At 45.2% G+C, this 9462-nt stretch overlaps 1 pseudogene; it reads right to left on the bottom strand.

Annotated features, from left to right (window-relative positions):
- Positions 1 to 21: 21 nt before the first annotated feature.
- LOC119598459 overlaps positions 22 to 9462 on the bottom strand; it is a 24514-nt pseudogene continuing 15073 nt past the window's right edge.

Raw genomic sequence — 9462 nt, forward strand, 5'->3', positions numbered from 1 at the left:
GGAAAGCTGTCGGGGTTGGTGTTGAAGGCTGCGGTTTTTGTCCCCGCTGAGTTGCGGGTGGATCACTGTCACCTGTTGGAAATATTGTTATGATGAAAAAAGGTGTTCAAAAACCTATAATTCAAATTTAAAATAAAGAAAATAGTTTTGACAAAGGACTGAACTCTAAACCCGGTAGTAAACGGTACTCACCGTCTGGACATATTCGTTACTTGTGAAGCGACCACCGAGCTCGGAGCACGACAGCTTGAAGGCCCGGTTCAGGTAGTAGGCTGGCTTGCGGTTGGCGTAGTGGATCTGGCGCGGATGATGGTATTTGGTGCGTAGTGTGGGCCCGGACACGGTGGCTCCCTGGCGCGTGATGGAGGGGGCCAGGCCGAGCTCGGCGATCAGGTTGTCGGGAGGACCAGCGTCTCGTGGTCGGGGTTCAGAGGGGGATACACCGACACCACGCACTCGTCCGCTGGCCGCCAGTGTGGGGGCCGTGGCCTCCTCCGCGGCAGCCGACAGGTAGATGCCGACGTCAGGGAACACGCGCAGGCCCCTGGGGGAAGGCCTCGTACTCCTCGGCGAAGTTGGGTGGTCCCGTTAAGCTCGATGCTGGGCTGGTGCGGCGCATCACCACCACGAAGCTCTGGGCGGTGGCAACCTTCAGGGCCTTTTCGGAGTTGCACCTGGAGAGATTGGCAAAGGTTAAAACCAAGATTATACAGACGGGGGATATCCCCAAACACTATAGATTCATAATCTGTTTACGGCATTTGAAAGTTATAAGTGAAAACACTTACAAGATGTTATTGGTCACAGAGACAGGCGACGTCCCGGGGTGGGGAAGTCTCGCCGTTGACGTAAAGCACGCGGCGGATCAGCGTCTAAAGGGTTAGTCCATTATTGCCTTCGATGGTGATCTGTGTCATTTCTACAAAACAAAAAAATCAGAATTAACTTCCTTAAGCGCGTACATAAAAAACCAAACACCCTACAATCACTACACGACCCTCCTCACACAATTCCAAAACACAACCAAAAGGGACTTCGTAACCATTGTTGGTGAGGAGCTCCATGCTGGGCTGCAGGAGTTCCATGGCCCGGAGTGTCGAGCGACTCCTGGGAGCGGGTTCCCGGCAGGACAGGACGCGCGGCGACTCCCGGGCCCCCCGAGAACCGAGAGGCCAGCCAGGTAGCCCGAGAGGCCGTGCTTCATGTTGCCCTCGGGGCCTGGGAGGAAAAACCTACGCATTGTCTTACTATGTTATCAAGAAATGGGTCCGTGGAAAGCGAAGGGAAAGGCGTGAATGAGAATATTTTCCTGACAAAAAAGGGAGGACGCCCTTCTATACGATCATTCGCATTCAAAATCCTCCCCATCAGCATGTTTTGACGAAAAATACTAACAAGCAATCTATATCGTCTTAGAAATTTATAAGATACTAAATTACACGCAGTATCCCAAAACAACCCATTCACTATGAAAAAAAAAATATCATGCTGACCTTGCCAACAAGCGCCGACGCTCATTGTGGTGTTGATGCCACGCGTTGGGTGAAGGGGCCAGTCATCAATCCCCTGAAACATGTAAACGTCGTGTTAAATTCATGTCTTAACCAAGGCTGGCGTACCCTTGATAAAAAGATAGCGTTAATATTTGCTCCCCCAAAACTAATCATACACAGTGGAAACCGGTCAACTAATACAAATAGCAAGCAAATCTTAACAACGTATTATTATTAAAAACAAGCCAATATAAATGACAAGCTACTATTAAAAACAATCTAATATTAAACAAGAACCAAAACAATAAAAATCGAACCCACCTCAGGGGATTCTCCATTCTCGGGCCGGAAGTTTGGGCCGTCGACGTACGGGGTTACCTCGGGCAGCTTCACGTGGACAGAGTAGTGATGCCATTCATTGTCACACACCTGCATCCAAGATAATGCATTAATAAAGAAATAGAAAGCAAAATCTTTCTCTAATAAAAAAAAAGGAATATGAAACAAAAATCCTTCTCTAATAATAAAATAAAAAAAAAAAAGTTTAGAAACCCTGATAAATCAATTTTTTAAAAGCCTTCTGCTCAGGCAAAGTGTACCTGCCTTTCTACTTAGCCCAGAGATATTAAAAAGAAAGATTATATAAAAAAAATATAAAAAATAAACACAAGTATCAACAAACAAACGACTTCAGAGAACCGCGCTCATCTCCCCAAAACCCGTCCCAGGGGGAAGCTCTAAACTCTCCAGCCTCAGCTCACTGGGGGGAGCTTCCACTCCACTCGGCCCGGGTGGAAGGTGTTGAGGTTGGCCTCGGTGTAGTCGCGACGCAGCAGGAGGATGAGGCGGCAGTTCCTCACGAAGAGGGGCCCTGTGGTGGCGGTTCTCTTGTGGTCGTCGGCGTTGCAGAGGATGTGCTCCTTGGTGTGCTGGAAGGGGGGGGGGCGTTCAGTTGATTAAAGTATATTTAGGTAATTGTATTTGGTATCACGCGCTCTGCACTGATGTCATGTAATTTTGAAATTGGTATCACGGATTTGCATCTGATGTGTGATTGAAATTGGTATCACGTGATCTGCATCTGATATCGGTTTATTTGAAATTAATATCACACGATCCGCATTTGATGTGTGCTTTGAATGTGATATCACCTGATCTGCCTTTGATATTATGTAATTTACTTGTGGTGTTGATTAGATTCACTGACAGACCAGAAGACCTATAAAACTAAGGGCCCTTAAAACCACTTTAACCCCATCATCACTACCTAATCTCCATTACGATACGGACATAATCAACCCAAAAAAAGGAAGACATAACCAAAATAGAAAAAAAAAAAAACTCAAACTCTTTTCTCCAAAATTTCGCCCAGGAATACAATCAGGCCCATCCATCCCCTTCCGACCAGAGACCAAAATTCCCACGCCGCCCCTCCGCCCGCTCCTTACCTTGTCCGTGCCCGCCTCCCAAATTGTGCTTGAGCCAGGTGGATATGGTGAAGGTCGACGTCAGGTTGTGGTTGAGGACAGACTCGGGGATGATGGTGCCGGAGGAGTCCCGTCGAACCGTAGATCAGGTCCCCTTCATGGCCTTCGTCAGAGTGCAGGCCCGGCGGTCCAATCCCTTCCCTGCACCAGGCGCCGGCAGGAGCTCGATGCTGGAGGAGCTGGCGCCTGCAGAAGGGCGGGAAGAGATGAAAAAATGGGGGGAAGGGGGGAGGCGATAACGACGGGAAGAAAGAGGAGGATGTAGGGACGAAAGAGAGAAAGAAAGAAGGGAAGACAGAGAGGAGAAAAAAGGGAAGAAAGACAAAAAAGAATGAGAAAGTTGGGACGAAAAGAGGAAAGACGAGAAGAAAGAGAGAGAGTAAAGGGAAAAAAAAACAAAAAAAAGAGAGAATGGGAGAAAGTAAAAAGTTATGAAAAAAAAATAATAAAAAAATAAAAAATAATTAAAATAAAAACGCGAGTTGCAATCTCTTAGTCCCCTTTTTACTCTCTCTTCGGCTTCTGAATAATTATGAAATAAGAACTCTCAACCGAAAATCCAAAGCATGTATACCTACAACAAATAAGAGAAAAATTACCCACTAAAAGAGAGAAATAAAACCACCCATAAACCCATTCCCAACAGACGAGAAGAAAATCGAAGAAAAATAGGCGAAAAAAAGGAAAAGAGTAGAAGGGCATCCATTAAACCCATCCAAAAAACGAGGAAAAGAAAATCGAAGAAAAAGACGAAAAAAAGAAGGCGAGGAAGAAAAGGAAGACGAAGCAAAGGGGAAAATGAAGAAAATGAAGAAAAAGAAGACGAAAAAAAAGAAAAAAAAGAAAGGGCGATGAAAAGAAAGAAAGAAGAAAAAAAAAAAAAGAGAGGACGAAGAAAGGAAAGGAAATGACGACGAAGAAAAGAAAGGAAATGACGACGGAGAAAAGAAAGAAAAAGAAGACGAGGAAAAAGTGAAAAAGACGACGAAGAAAAGGGGAAGACGAAATAAATACAAAGAAAAGAATCCGACGAAAAAAAAAAGAAAAGAAAAGAAAAGAAAAAAAAAAACCACTAAGAAGCCTCGGACAAAACCTTCGCGAGACTAACCGCACATCTTCCTCTGCGCCGCCCCGGAGTAGGTGTCCCTGTCGCATCCCTTGCCGATGGGGGCTTGGTGGTGAGGTGATGCGCGCCTGGACCCTCTCCACGCGGCAGGGCACGTTGCACAGCTCCAGGGGGCGCCGAAGGGAACAGCTCCTGGGGACCGGAGCCGGGAGTACTTTCCCCCTGGTCGGTGATTGCTGCGGGAGGGGGAGGGGGGAACTTAGGGGGCCTGAGCAAGGGTATGCGCGGTGGAAAAGGGGGGGGTTTTGGATGAGGTAAGCGCTGAGACACGCGTGTATATACAGACACAGACACGAACACTCATGCCACCACACACACACACACACACACACAAAACACACACACACACACACAACACACACACACACCACACCCACACACACACACACACACACACACGCACAACGCACACACAAATTACTACATACTCTCTTCTCCTCACACACACACACACACTCACTCGTATTACACACACACAAAAAACTATACACCCACAAACACACAAACGAAGGCAAACACTAGCATATAATGTTACGGATGCCTCTTATTTACAACTACACAAGTACCTAAATATGGAATATCCCAAGGACTTATTTGTTGCTAATTTGAACATTTACATAGACAATACGCATTACACCCCCTCCCCCCCCCAATTGAAAGATAGAACGCCAAAGTTAGTCCACTGCATAACAAAACGACATTCATAGCTTTGTTTGTACGAGTCAAGAAAATTTAAATTTTCAAACGGACGTAACGGTTTTCCTTGTTTATACAGCGAAAAGGTACGAATCGTATTATTATTCATAGCTGCAAATGCTCTAGATAAAACGGGGCTATTAAATCTCGGACATCAGTGCTTAAACGTACAATTATCATATAAAGCTTTCATTAACTGGCAAACAATTATTCGGTGGCTATCAATACGGCAATGGACTCGAACTAAAAATATATAAATGGGGAAAAGTGATAGGACTTTTTTGTTTTTGTACCAAATCTCTAAAAAAAACAAACGGTTTTGTTTCTGTGCCATTTCTCTGCTGAATCAAATATGGATTTTTGCTACACGCGGAAAACTTTGACTGATGAAAAAAAAAATTTAAAATGAATCAAACTACATAAAAAAAATCTAAAACCTTTAAAAATAAAGTAAAACAAAAAAAAGGAAAAAAATTTCCCACCCAAAAGAATCCCAAAATCTCTATATTACGCATTTCAATGTAAAACACACAACACAACACACACAACCACAACACACCCCAACCCCCCCCCCAAACCACAACACACACACCCACACACACACCACACACACCCCACACCCCACACACACAACCACCAAAGACACACAACCCCCACACACACACACAACCACACCAACCACACCACAACAACACACAACACACACCACACACACACACACACCACACCACACACACACACACACACACTGCCCTTTTCCACCCCGGGTGCCACTCGGTTGACCTTGAGGGACCATGACGGGCTGCGGCGCTCCATCCGCAGTCGACAACCACAGATGGATGTGGTTGGGGGACTTCTCGTAGTCCAGGGGTGTGTTCCGCACCACCCCCTCGCTGCGATCTGAAGGCTGGGGCGGGGGAAAAGGAGGGGTGAGGGGGCGTGGGAAAGGGGGGTGGGGGCGGGGGAAAAAGGGGAGGGTGAGTGGCGTGGGAGGGGAGGGGGAGGGGGCGTGGAGGGGGGGGTGAGTGGGCGGGGGAAAGGAGGGGTGAGGGGGCCCTGGAAAGGAGGATTGAGTGGGCGGGGGAAAGGAGGTTTGAGGGGCGGGGAAAGGAGGGGGGATGGGCGGGGGAGGGGGGGTGAGTGGGGGGGGAAGGGAGTTTTGGTGGGGGGGGAAAGGGGGGTTTAGGGGGTGGGAGGAGGATTGAGTGGGCGTGGGGGGGGAGGGGTGAGGGGGTGGAGAAGTGCGGGTGGGGGGGGGGTAGAAGGGAATTTTTTGGGTTGGGCGGGGTTGGGTGGCGCGGGTGGATGGATGGGGGGGAATAATGGATGAGTTAGGTGGGGGATGAGGGGGGGTGGTGGGGGTGATGGAATGTTAGGGTGGGGGGTGGAGATGGAGGTGATAAAAAGGGGGTAAAGTGAACGAAAGGGGGGGGGGTGGATGGTTTATTGAGATGGAGGGCAAACCGTGGAAAAAAGTGGGTGTAAACGGGGGGGGGGGGAAGTGGAGGGCAAAATGGAGGGCGGGGGGCCAGGGGGGGGGGGGATCTCGAAACCATGCTGGCTATTATTCCCTGATAATGGCTTTTCACCAAACTGTATATTTCATTTTTAAAGGTTTTTTTTTAAAATTTTTTTCCTTTGTTACATATACTTCTTAATCTTAGCCTTAAATTCAAACTTTAAAATAAAATAAAAAAGTAATAAAAAAGAAGAAAATATGGTAAAGAAAAAATAAAGGAAGAGGAGAAAAAGAGGGGAGAGGAGGAAAGAATAAAGGAGCGAGGAAGAAAGACTAAAAAGGGGGCGAAGAAAAGTAAGAAAAAAGGGACAAGGAAAAATAAGGAGACGAGGGAAGAAAAGAAAACGAACGTGGAGAACAAGAGAGAAGATACGAAGGAACGAGAAAAGAAAGAAGACGAGGGAAAAAAGAGAAAAAGAAAAAAGACGAGGATAAAACAAAAATAAGAAAAAAGCGAAATAAAGAAAGAGAATAAGAAAAAGACGAGGGTGAAGACAAAACAAGAAAAGAAGGAAAGGAAAACAAAAAAAAAAGAAGACGAGGAAGAACAAGAATAAGAAAAAGACGAGGGTGAAGAATAAAAAAGAAAAACGAGGATGAAAACAAGAATAAAAAAGAAGACGAGTGAAGAATAAGAAAGAAGACGAGGATGAAGAACAAGAAAAAGAAAAAGACGAGGGGTGAAAAACAAGAATAAGAAAGAAAACGAATGAAAAATAAAAAAAAGACGGGGAAAAAAGAACAAAAAAGAAGCGAGGATGAAGAACAAGAACAAGAAAAAAGACAGGGTGAAGAAAGAAAAAAGACGAGGGTGAAGAAAAAGAAAAAGAAAAGACAGGTGAAGAAAAAAATAGAAAGAAGACAGGATAAAAATAAGAAAAAAAGCAGGATGAAAAACAAAACAAGAAAGAAAAACGGGGATGAAACAAGAATAAGAAAGAAAGACGAGGATGAAAAACAAAAACAAAAAAGAAGACGAGGAGAAGAACAGGTAAAGAAAAAGAAAAAGCAGGATGAAGAAAAAAACAAAAAAGAAGAGAGGATGAAGAACAGAAAAGAATAATAAAAAAACCCAAAGAAAAATAAGAAAACGAAGAGACTCAAGAAAAAAAGAATCCCAGCAGAAGAGAGGACGGAACGGGGGAAGACAAAGCCAAGGCTTGAAGGCGCAAGGGCACACGGGCCCCCGCCTGGTCCTTGGTGACATTCATACGGCAGAGTCCCCGTATTTGGGGGCGAGCATCCGGTCTCGGCCTGCAGCGTCGGGATCTGTCGTACAGGCGCCCTTCGTCCACGCCCACCACGTACGAGGGCTCCACGAACACGGGCGCGTTACTCTTTCACGTCTTTCCCACTTTCACGGGGACGGTGACGCTGGCAGAAGGGGGAGGGGGGGGGGGGGAGAAGAGGTGAGAAGACTTAGGAGGGAGTGTTATTTGGGGGGAGGGGAGGGGGGAGGGGGAGGTGCGTGAGTGTTGTGGAGAGAAAGTTTGAAATCTACTTGAATAAAAAATCTTGGGAGCAGGAGGGGGGTTTTCGAGAACGTAGGGAAAAAAATGTGTATGGGGGGGGGGGAGTGTAAATGTAGGTGGTGGTGGAAGGGGGGGGGGTGAATCTAAATCGTTCCTTTTTCTTCTGTTTTTACTTAGGACTAAAAATGAAAAAAAAAACAATGAAACCATATGTTCTTCACACCGGGAACACAATCCCACCTAACTTCCCTTCCCCCAAAAAACCAAAAATACAAACAAACAGAAATTAACAAACAAAACCCCTTCCCCCCAAAAAAAAAGAACCCTCACCCCCAAAACAACAAAATAAATAACCCCCCAAATAAAAACAAAGCGACTTCTGTGACTCCACACTGGCGTCGCAGGAAACGGCGGTGATGTCGAACTTGTATTCTTCCTCTTCTCGCAGTTGAGGGGACGCTGGCTATCACTCGGCCTCCTCCCGTGGCCTCGTTTCTAAGGCGGATCTGGGGGAAAGGCGGTCGGATGAGCCAAAGGGAAAGGCCCAGGTCTCTTCTTTTTTTCTTTTTTTCCTTAGAAAAGGGGGGGAGGGAGGGAGGGAGAGAGAAAAGAAGGGGAGGGAGGGGGAGGAGAGGGGGGGAAAAGAGGAGGGGAGGGGAGGGGGGGGGGGAAGAGGCGGGGAGGGAGAGGGAGGAGAGAGAGAAAAGAGAGAGAGAGGGGAAGAGAGAGAGAGAGAGAGACAGAGAGAGACAGGAGAAAAGAGAGAGAGAGAGAGAGAGAGGGGAGAGAGAGAGAGAGAGAGAGGGGACAGAGAGAGACAGAGAGCGAGAGAAACACTTTTTTTTTCCATCTTAAGAAAGAGATTTGCATGTTGAACTAAACCTCGAGTTTGGCCCAAGCTAACCCCCTGGCTCTCTGCTTCTAAACCGGATCTGTGGTAAGAAGTTTGCTTGAGAGAGAGAGGAGAGAGAGATTTTTTTTTCTTTATTTCATCTTATCTTTATCTTCATTATTTATCTATCTATTCGCTTATCTTAAGAGAAAGAGCGCAAGAGATTTGCATGTTCAATTAAACCTTTGGCTACGTTTCTTAGTAGGATCTGCTAATAAAGGTGTTCTATTTGACAAATAAATATTTTACGCGTTTGGGAAAGGGTACAAAAATTTGCATACTAAATTAGGAGGTACAAGTTGCGTAACATTACTTTGTATCTGAGAATTTTATCATATTTACGTGTTAAAAGGAGAGAGAAAATTGATGGTATTATATATTCAATACTAATTCCCTGTTAATTTGTTGCTTATCTGCAACTGCAAATCAGGACATATATTTTTTTTTTACGTTTTAAGAAAAGGATTAATAATAATAATAATAATAATAATAATAATAATAATAATAAAGCAAATCATATTATAGAATCAAATGTCTAGGTTCAATACTATTCTCTAGCGACGATACACATTTCTTTTCTTTACGTTTTAAGAAAAATATAAATAATAAAAAAAAGCAAATCAAATTATCGAATCAAAGATGCGAGTTCAAGACGGTTTTCTATTGACGATATATTGATTTTTTTCTTCACGTTTTTAAGAGAGAGAGAGAGAGAGAGAGAGAGAGAGAGAGAGAGAGAGAGAGAGAGGAGAGAAGGGGAGAAGGGGAGAGAGAGAG

The sequence above is a fragment of the Penaeus monodon genome, chromosome 41, assembly GCF_015228065.2.
Source record: "Penaeus monodon isolate SGIC_2016 chromosome 41, NSTDA_Pmon_1, whole genome shotgun sequence".
Classification (NCBI taxonomy): domain Eukaryota; kingdom Metazoa; phylum Arthropoda; class Malacostraca; order Decapoda; family Penaeidae; genus Penaeus; species Penaeus monodon.